Genomic DNA, 9,675 nt, shown 5'->3' with positions numbered 1-9,675 from the left:
TAGCCTATAACATGTGTCGCATTGTCACTAGAGTACTTCAAGGGCTTGCACTTTAAGGCCTTAACAATAGTAAAAGCTTCCGATTGGTTGCAAATTCGGTTGATAATAATTGCATATATATGGTCAACAAGTTGCACTACAGAACTAATAGTCCTTTTTCCTGCAGAATACTTTCTCCCTGTGAAAGCAACACCTCCCTTAAGCATTCGGGGATTCTGCACACTGTTTGCAAGTTCACTTACACCTTTAGGCAGCCACCTTGGTACAGAGAATGGAACGCCCCTTCCAAACAAACGGACATCCACCATAGCTTTGAGAGTTTTCTGGGTTTCCTTGGCATTCAGCGAGTTGCAGTAAGCAAGAACTCTTGGTTCAGCAGCTGGGGCCAATCGAACCTCAACAGTTTCCTCCATTCGCAGCACACGGCAGATTTGGTGTGGGATCCCATTTGCTGACTTCACTACCTTTTTAAGGTAGCTGTTATCCACCTTAAATGGAAACGCAGAGTGTGCCCAGAGAGGGCACCACTGGTGCACATTCTTCCCAGTATGAGTTGGTGCATGTTAAAGCTCATGGCACTTTTACCATACAGCAGCTCAGCTCGAACATGGAACTCTTGTAAGAGTTTTTCACAGGCAGTAAGCTGTGATGATGTGATTTCTCTCTAAAGCGTTATATGCAATGCCTCAACCAGGCAGGCCCGATGTTGTACACATAAGCAGTCATCTATGCCCTCTAAAACTGGCAAGCTATAATACAGGAGCCAATCTTCCCATTCCTTTGCTTTCCAACATTTTCGTACTCTTGTTGCCCTTGGCATTCTTTTCACTTTTGCTGAGGGAATGATCGCCATTATTCTTGAGTCAGTGACACCTCACTGTGGTCCTGTATAAAACTTGCAGTTAGTATCACCCAACCGCAGTTCCATGAACTGGCTTGCAACCCCAAGCAATATGAAATGCATATAGTCAGGAACGAACCTCAACACTATATTAAAATCCTCCAACCTGACTGGTGGTGACACAGTTCTGACACCATTTACGGGCCTGCCTCCAGCAACAGCTTCTTGCATATCCTGCATCATTTGTAGCTCAGTTCTTTCCTGCACTGCTTGTTGTACTGGGTTCTTCGTGGAATGTAAAACTCTTTTGCTCTTTTGAAGGCACCAACTGCATCTGTGATGGGCATTAAACTGCATTACACCCTGCATTTGCGCCCTGTCAACTGAAGTTTTTTGAAAGTTTTTGCACCGCCATGGTGCTCAAGATTGAATCCTTTCTCAGAAAGGTCATTTTCAGCACCAACAAATATGTCCTGATGAGCAGGCATCTGTCAGGATGTCAGGCATCTTCTTACCAAACCACAAAGCAGCTAAAGTCACTTTTTGCATTCTTTGTGCGACTGGTAGTTCATTGACAAGCAACTGAATTGGCCAAATTGCAGTACCACTTGATTTAAAGAGGAGTGTGCCGTCTCTATTTAACACAAAACTAATTCTATGCCCAGCGTTTGCAGTTGAGGCCACAAATGCACGGTACTGGTCTCCATCACAAATATCTGTAAAACTGTCCTTTGGTTCAAGAGGCTCTGTCAGGTTTAAGAAGTTGCATCCCTTCAGAACTTTTTGGAGTTGTGAAGGTGTGTGAAAAAGCACCCAAAAAAATACATTGTTGGCTGATGAAAAGCATGTTGCGGTTGCATTGCCAGCACTGAAAGGGTGAACTTGGATCAACGTGACCTGTGCACGAGCAACATTCTGGACAAAAAAGTGGAAATTCATTGGTGTGCCAGTTTCTTCAGTTATTTTCTGAAGCATTTGCTGAGAGTGGGCAAGAACTGGTCTTTCAAAATACAAGTTAATAATTTCCACCAAATCCATGAGTGCTGAAAATTTCAAGCTGTTCTGGACAGCAAATTTTAACACAATGAGCATAATATCACATTTTGAGACTGCAACATTGTCTTCAACAATTTCACCAAACGGTTCACCTAGCACACTGCAGGCAGAACCCAAAAAACAGGGAACTTTTAGCTCTGAGACTTCCTCTTGTGCATATGGCTGGCTCAAGTCCTCCTCTTGTCCATATTCATCGTCTTGAGCATCTGGCTGGCTCATGTCCTCCCCTCGTTTAGAATCTTCGTGTTGTGCGTCTGCCAAATCTGGCTGGCTGAAGTCATTTTTTTTTTCAGAGGCTTTCTCTTGTGCATCTTAGTTATGCCCTACCTGTAAATATATTATTGTTTGTGAACATGCACTAATATTAAGTAAATCTCAAGCTTATCTAAATATGAGTGAGAGGTATCATAATTTGATTTGCTCAGTGCCTTAGAGAAAATTTCGAATGCAGAACTGGTATTCTGTTTGCTTATCGACAACTAATATAGTAAATTTAGTAAGAAATGTATCAAATAGGAAAAGCCATTCACACTAAGAAGTATTGCAGGAATGCATTTGACCCATTGTAGATAGAATCGAGTGGGAACATAGTGTATGCTTACCAAATTGACATTTCCGGGAAGGTCGCATTTGGGTACTATAATGCTGGAGAATCCAAGATTTATGACATACGCTACACAATCTTCCTGGGATTCCATGCAATGGGCACCGAATGGTGCAGTCAACGCCTCGGCGCTACAGTCTCAGTGCGTCATTATGCTGTCATCCAGGTTAAGATTGCAGGAAACGCTGCCCAGCTGGGATTTCTGCAGACAGCGCGCCACGTTTGGTTACCTTTCGGCACTCAATCATTCGAAGCTGAAGAGCAGCTTAGAATTCTTGAATTAATTGAGAAACTAGAAAGTGGGCAGGAGATAGCAGTGATGTTTGAAGGAGTAGACTTCAGTGCGAGCGACGACGATGGCATTGCAAGTAGTGATTCCAAGTCATTCAGAAAAGGCAGGGCGTGCTTTCCTGCCTCCCAAACCGGTGTTAGGATCAAAGGCGAGAAATCTTAAACACCAAGTGGCCTTGCGTAGAGACGAAAGAGCCACACGCAAAGTGACTTTTCTGTGAGTTTGACCAAACTGACAAGACTAAGAGAGAAATAACTCTTTGCGTCTATGTGACTGTGTGGCATTGTCTCTGGTTATTCTACTGGCCTCTTATTTCGGTTATGCACATGTCATGTGCTATGTGTACTTTTTGGGATGTGTGCAAATGAAGTATGGCATGGCCTGTCTCGCAAAGCTACTGTTCTCTTTTTTCATTTTGACAAGACATCCGCTACGTCGTTAACTTCTTAATAGGATTAGTGTCTGTGTCAGCTACACTACTGCCTACCACCTGAATGATAGTAAAACAACTGAAACATGCGGAACGAGCCATCTGGGCAGGGGGCTTTCATCTTGACGTGCTCGTTGTGCACCGATGCCACTTGAGTAATGGCTGTCGATGGGGCGCACAAAGCGGGTTCTTCCACACAAGTAGAATAAGCATGCAGCTGGCACTCCTAACTACCACAGAGCTCAGGGAGCAGAGAAAACCGCCGGTGCCACGTTAGCGATTGCGCTTGACAGCGACGAAGGGCCTCAAAGCTCCTTGTGCAGTGCACTTTCCTGGAACCACCGTAGGCATTCTCTTAATGCGTGCTGCAAGCAGGCGAGTGTGAACAGATTCACACCTTGAAGTTGCACCAATTGGTTAAACGGGTGGCCTCCCCTAATGAGTGACAAACGACCCTGTTCCACGTGTGACTTCCATACCAGTGCTCTGGCATGTAGCATTGGAATACGGATATTTCAGGTATAGGCATGGGCAATAACTTGCGATCAGGGTGGACACACTGCCACCATTATTTTTTATGCGTGCACCATTGCATGCTGGGCAGGCGTGCAGTTTCTTGAAGCCGCTTGAAAAACAGTTGGTTTTGATTCGAATCAGAGGCGTCTCGGAGAACTTTTTCTTCATTGTACAGTCCATACACAGGGTCAACATTTAGCTAGAGGACAGTTACCCTGTGTGCCTTACTGATAGATTTCATCATGTGCTGGGCCACCGTGCGGTTTCTTGGGGCCACTTGAAAAGCAGTCAGTTTTTATTCGGTTCTGACACATCTCTTGGAATGTTTTCTTCGTGCAGTCCAGACACGAGCTCGACATTTGGCTAGAGAACAGTTACCCTGTGCACCTCACTGATAGGTTTAGTCGTGGGCCAGTGCTTGCTTTTCGCACCACATTACCTTCGGCTCCTAAGAATTTAGTTGCTTCGCGCATGAGTTCGAGGACTGGTGCCATGATTCTGACGTTTTGCTGCGTCTACGTGGTGTGCTTGCGTTCTGCCTGCCAGAATTTTACTACACGAACTGCATTTGCATGCTGTTTCGTTTAACTTCTAATAAATATAGGTAGCATGACCCTCGCCCCTTTGTTGTATATTGCGTATTTTGGGTGAGGCTTCCACACTGTGAACTGTGTTAAAGAAGTGCTCTTAGATGGTTAATTCATCAACTGACCAATCACACAATAAAGTTCTAACAAGCTTAATGATTGGTGAGCTGATTGTCTAGTCACAAGACAAACCAACATTGATTCATCAGCAAGCATTTGGGGAGAGCATTTGGTCTAAAAAAACATGGCTCAAGTGTTCTGACTGTTGTAGACCTGACTTCGGGTGATAAGCACCATCGTCTCTGCTTAGATAGGGTTTCTCTAGGTTGTCTAAACCAATGTTGTAAGTGTTTGTGACTGATGTAACATTGCAACGAGACAACCTTGTAATGAAGCTTTGTAAAATATTTGTAAATATAAGTTTTCTTCGTCCATATATCAGCATCTGTGTCCTTCATGCCGGACCTAATCCTAATCCGTAGCCCAATTTGGCAAATGCGGCTTTTCGACATTTGTGGCTTGAAGCTGTACGCTTAGCACTTCCATTTTAAGCTGTTTTAGATGATTCGAGATTGCACTTACAGCTGCCATGTGCTGTTGTCACGCCTATGCATGTGTATGTGTACATCGTTTTGTTTTCACTGCACAGAATCATGGTGACTGCTCGCACTTTTCAGAGTCTTGTTTGTGTATTGTACCCTGAACCTATCCGCATTTCATTTTGTCCTGTATTTGAATATGCGTGGCATTGATAATGATTTATGATGTGCAGTATAAATTCTAGTCAGTGCAGATGGTGTGCCCTCCGCTCTTGACACGGTGCTTTTAAAGCTATGTACAAATTGTTCATCTGTTACTGTACTCCGATAAAGTCTGGTCGACCATCTGAAAACGTTAAGTAAATCTGTCTTATTTCCAAAAATTTTGTTGTCTAATTCTTGTGCACACACACACACATATATATACCATAAAATTATGAGCAAGCGCCCCCACCCGTGCCAGAGCGCCCCCCCCCCCCCCTTTCACTGCTAATCGCAAATTTTCTGCACCAGCAATGTTTTGTTACCGTCGTTGCCTCTTTACCCTCTCCTCGCAATAATTGCACACAAAGAAAACATGCTGATAGTGGCGGTGGCGGCAGCTGCAATGCGAGCATGACCGAGCCGTGGTTCACTGTATGCAGTCGGTAGCCATGCACTGCAGCTGAGCTTCTGTCAGAACACCCGTTAGTGCTAAATGTTTGGCCATGGACTTCAAGCGGAATGCTGCGAACTTTTTGGGGGACTGACTCGGAGGACTCTTTCGACAAGACAGCACTAACAAATTTTTGGTTTAATAAAGTTCATGTTAAACAAAATTCAAAATCAATGCCCTCTGCGTTTTTTTTTTTTTTTCTGGCGGGAAAATTTTGTCGTCGCCATCTTGAATTTTGGTGCCGTTCAGACTGATGGCAGGAAATTCATTGTGTGGGCAGATGACACGTGTGTGCAGTGCAAAGGTGAGTTAGAATGAGAGGCAAATCGTACACTGAGGGGAAGCGTTGCGAGGGAGGGAGAAATTACGTATTGAGGGTAATATGTATATCACGTGTAAATTTCTCAAGGTGAGAACGATGCCCATACGTTGAGGGGAACAGAGGAAAACTTAAGATGAGGCCATTTGCCCGCCACTGGTGGTGAAACGTAAATAGTGCCGTTAGGAAAGGAGAACAAAGAGAAAGCGTTGGCACCATAGCGGTATCTGTTTAAACTTCGCCCCTCTTTTGTGTTCCTTTGAGACAGTTTTGCTTCAAGTTTGTGAAGCTGGCACCTCCGGCACGCAAGCAGAATGTGCAGTGAAGCTCGCTTTGACGGAGCTGCGCTTTGTGCTCGATGACTCTAAAGCACGCCCTGTGGCTCAGTGGCTGTGGCGTTCTGAAGCTGCAACAAAGTTGCGGGTTCGATACCCGGGAACAATGATCGCATATTGCTGGAGGCGATTTGCATAAATGTTAGCGTACGCAAACTTCTGTGCGCGCGTCAAGTAACCCTAGGTGGTCCGGAGCCCTCGCTATGGCATCTCTCGTAGCATTAGTGTTGCGTTGAGACGTTTGCCTCCGCGAAGCAATGAACTGCGCTGGCATTATTAACCATACGGAATAGTGCTTCAAGTTCTTGACTGTGAAAACCACCGTGAAGCCAGCTTGTCCTGCTGCCTTCGTCAGTTTGTGCGAAACGCTACGAATATATTGGATCACTGCATGCAAGCTTTGACTTGTCAAGCTGAATTTCCGAGCTGGCGTCAGACCTGAGACAAGAGGCACTTGCGGCAATTCATTCCGTGCAAAACAATAGTGCTGGTGTACAAGGTGCCATTTTCATGTGGTCGGTGTTACATAGGGGACAAACGGGGTAGCGTGCGCATTCCGCCCGACTGCATGAGCATACTAGTGCTCTGCAAACAAACGGGTAACAATGTGGCCATACCAGAAAGTGCACGCATCCTAGGGACTCATTGTGAGCAACGATCAAGGGCTATCTTCGAAGCCTTTGCTATTCATTGCAGCTCGGTGTCATGTATCAACGTCCCATCTGCTGAGTTAAGCGATAGAGAAATTGCTCACCTGTGAGATTACGCGTTGTACGTCGAACTTTGCCAGCTCGGTATTGGTGTCTAGCTTGATGTGGTGGTTTGTTTCTTGATTATATGTTGTTTCTTCTCTCTCTTTTCCTAATTTTCTAAGGTTCAAAATCAGCCGTGCCCAAACCTTCAATTGGTAGCTGGCACTCTATCTTGTGTCTCGCTCTTTAGTCCCATTACTAATGCTATCTGCTTTCGAAGTCATCCACCAACTAGCTCACCAATGCGCGTTATTGCAACACATGTGCGCCTTCAATTGCGTAATTGATTTCATTAAGTGAAAGTTTATATGCATTGTCCCAAATGGTTTGGTGCTTGGGCTTCATCAGTTTCCCACAGAGTAAAGCAGTGAGATCCAGGAGATGGGGAAACTTCTGTAAGTTTAACATTAGTCCTGAAACTTATTTGAATTTCTAAACAAACTTTACATACACATGCTCAAACCCTTGAACCTTACTTCGAGTGCACTAACCTTATCATGCACTCTTGCATTTTTTTCTTTTTTTTCCCTTATACCATCAAAGAATAGAATGCGCTACCTCCTGAAGCATTTTGTGAAAAGTCCAGATTTTTTTAAATTCTAAATCTTTCTGTTCATGGCTATATGATTCAAACTATGATGGTTGTCAATATCTCATTGCATTTAAATGTACTTGACTAGTTGTGCTCTGCTGTGTTGCATTAACGTTTACCTATGTATATTTACTATAGTTTGCTCTACTGCTGAACCATGTTCTCACTACTGCATTTTTGTATATCGTTGGAATTTATATTATCGATTACTTGAGTTACAGCCCCCCTCCGCTCTGCTTGGTCTTTGGAGTGCGGTTTGTTTTAAATAAAATAAAGATAATATACTGCGCAGATCCTGGAGACAACGTGGTGTAATCCGCGGTTTGGTGGGTCACATAGGTGGCAGGGAGACGTTGTAGTCACAACTCGCCCGTCTAGTGTGGATGGATGGATGCTATGAGCGCCCCCTTTGGAATGGGCGGTGGGTTACGCCACCAAGCTATTGTCATTATATTCCTTAGTGTCCTATCCATGTTGTAAAAAAAAAGAAAGGAAAAAATCCCACGATGACCTCCTATCATGAAGCTTTCTGAGCCCATATTGGGAACTTTATTTTTGTACACCTCCGTTGTTTGTTTCTCTACTTTTCTTCCACCAATCTTTCAATCGCATCTTACTCATCTCTACTGTTGACATGTTTACTTTCCCCCTGCTTTCGCTGAACCAAAGGGCTTCAAGGAGGCCAGATGTGCCTAAATCGACCGCCAGGCAGATATCTTCACATTACAACAAAATATGCCCCATCATTTCCCTAGTTTTTACCGCGAAAAGCACTTGATTCTTCCTCCTTGTTGTATCTCGCTTTATAAGTGCGTGTTCTAAGGCGTCCTGATCTTTCTTCGAAAAGTAATGACCTCCCCTTAAAGTTACAAAAAATTGTTACTTTCCTGATTTCATTTTTTCCTCTTAAGTATTTACTCATAGCAGGTTTCTTTTCCATTGCCACCACTCATGAGATTACCTCAGCCTCTCTGACTTTCCGCATGACGTTCTTGGTTGCCATGTTGCTCACCATACCGGTTGCATACTTGCCAGTAAGCTTCTTAGTTCTTTTCCTCCACTCTGAATCGATGTTTTTCCTGTACAAATATCTGAAAACTCTCCCAGCCCATTCACTTTCTTCCATATTCCTCAGTCGTTCATAATCAATTTTACTATAAGCTTCCATCACTTCAAAACTTGTCCAGCCCATATCACCTTGTACAGCTTCATATGTAGTCTTCCCGTGAGCCCCCAATGCGAGGCGTACCACTGACCTTTGGTTGCCGTCGAATTCAGATTGTACCCCTGACTTCAAGCAAACAACCGCATTTCCAAATGTAAGTCCTGGAACCATTACATCTTTTCACATACCCCAGAACCCCTCGTACCTATTCTATCCCTTTAGGGCTCTGTGCTTTATTATGGCCGCTGGCCGCATTTCTCTTCCCCTTTGCTGTTAGTTTTTTCCGGTGTTTCCATATTCCTATTGCCGTCGTTTATCCATATGCCAATGTATTTATATTCCTCTACGCGAGGTATTTCCTGGCCCTGTATTGACACTGTCTGTTCACCGTTTTCATTGAATACTATAACACCTGATTTCTGCACGCTAAATTTCAGACCTGAATTCTCGCCTCCCTGTCCACAGATATTAGCCAGACGTTGCATATCACTTTGCTTGTGAGCTAGCAACACAATGTCCTCCGCATAAAACAAACCTGGAAGCTGCTGCTCTACTGTACCCGCCTGTCCGTATGAAAGATTAAACTCCATATTAATTCCCTCTAGCGCCCTTTCCATTCTTACCATGTACATCATAAACAGCAGTGGGGATAAAGGGCACCCCTGCCTCAGTCCCTTGTTGATATCAACTTTCTCCTTGCTCCTCATCCCTTCCGATTCAATGCAAATGGTATATTCTAGATACATCTCCCTCAGAAGCTGTATACAATCGTCATCTAAGCCTCCTCCTTCCAGAATATCCCACAAAATGTTGTGGTCTACATTGCCATATGCTCCTATAATGTCTAAAAAGGCCGCATATAATGATCTCCTTTCTAAGTAAATTTCGGTAGACTGAGTAAGGACAAGTAAGTTATCAAGACGCCTACCAATTCTGAAGCCATCCTGAAGTTCACCCAATATGCCCTTATTATCTGCGCATGCTTCCAGCTT

The sequence above is a fragment of the Dermacentor andersoni genome, chromosome 9 (genome assembly GCF_023375885.2).
Source record: "Dermacentor andersoni chromosome 9, qqDerAnde1_hic_scaffold, whole genome shotgun sequence".
Taxonomy (NCBI): domain Eukaryota; kingdom Metazoa; phylum Arthropoda; class Arachnida; order Ixodida; family Ixodidae; genus Dermacentor; species Dermacentor andersoni.
The sequence above is the reverse complement of the archived record's forward strand: the minus strand, read 5'-3'. Positions refer to the sequence as shown.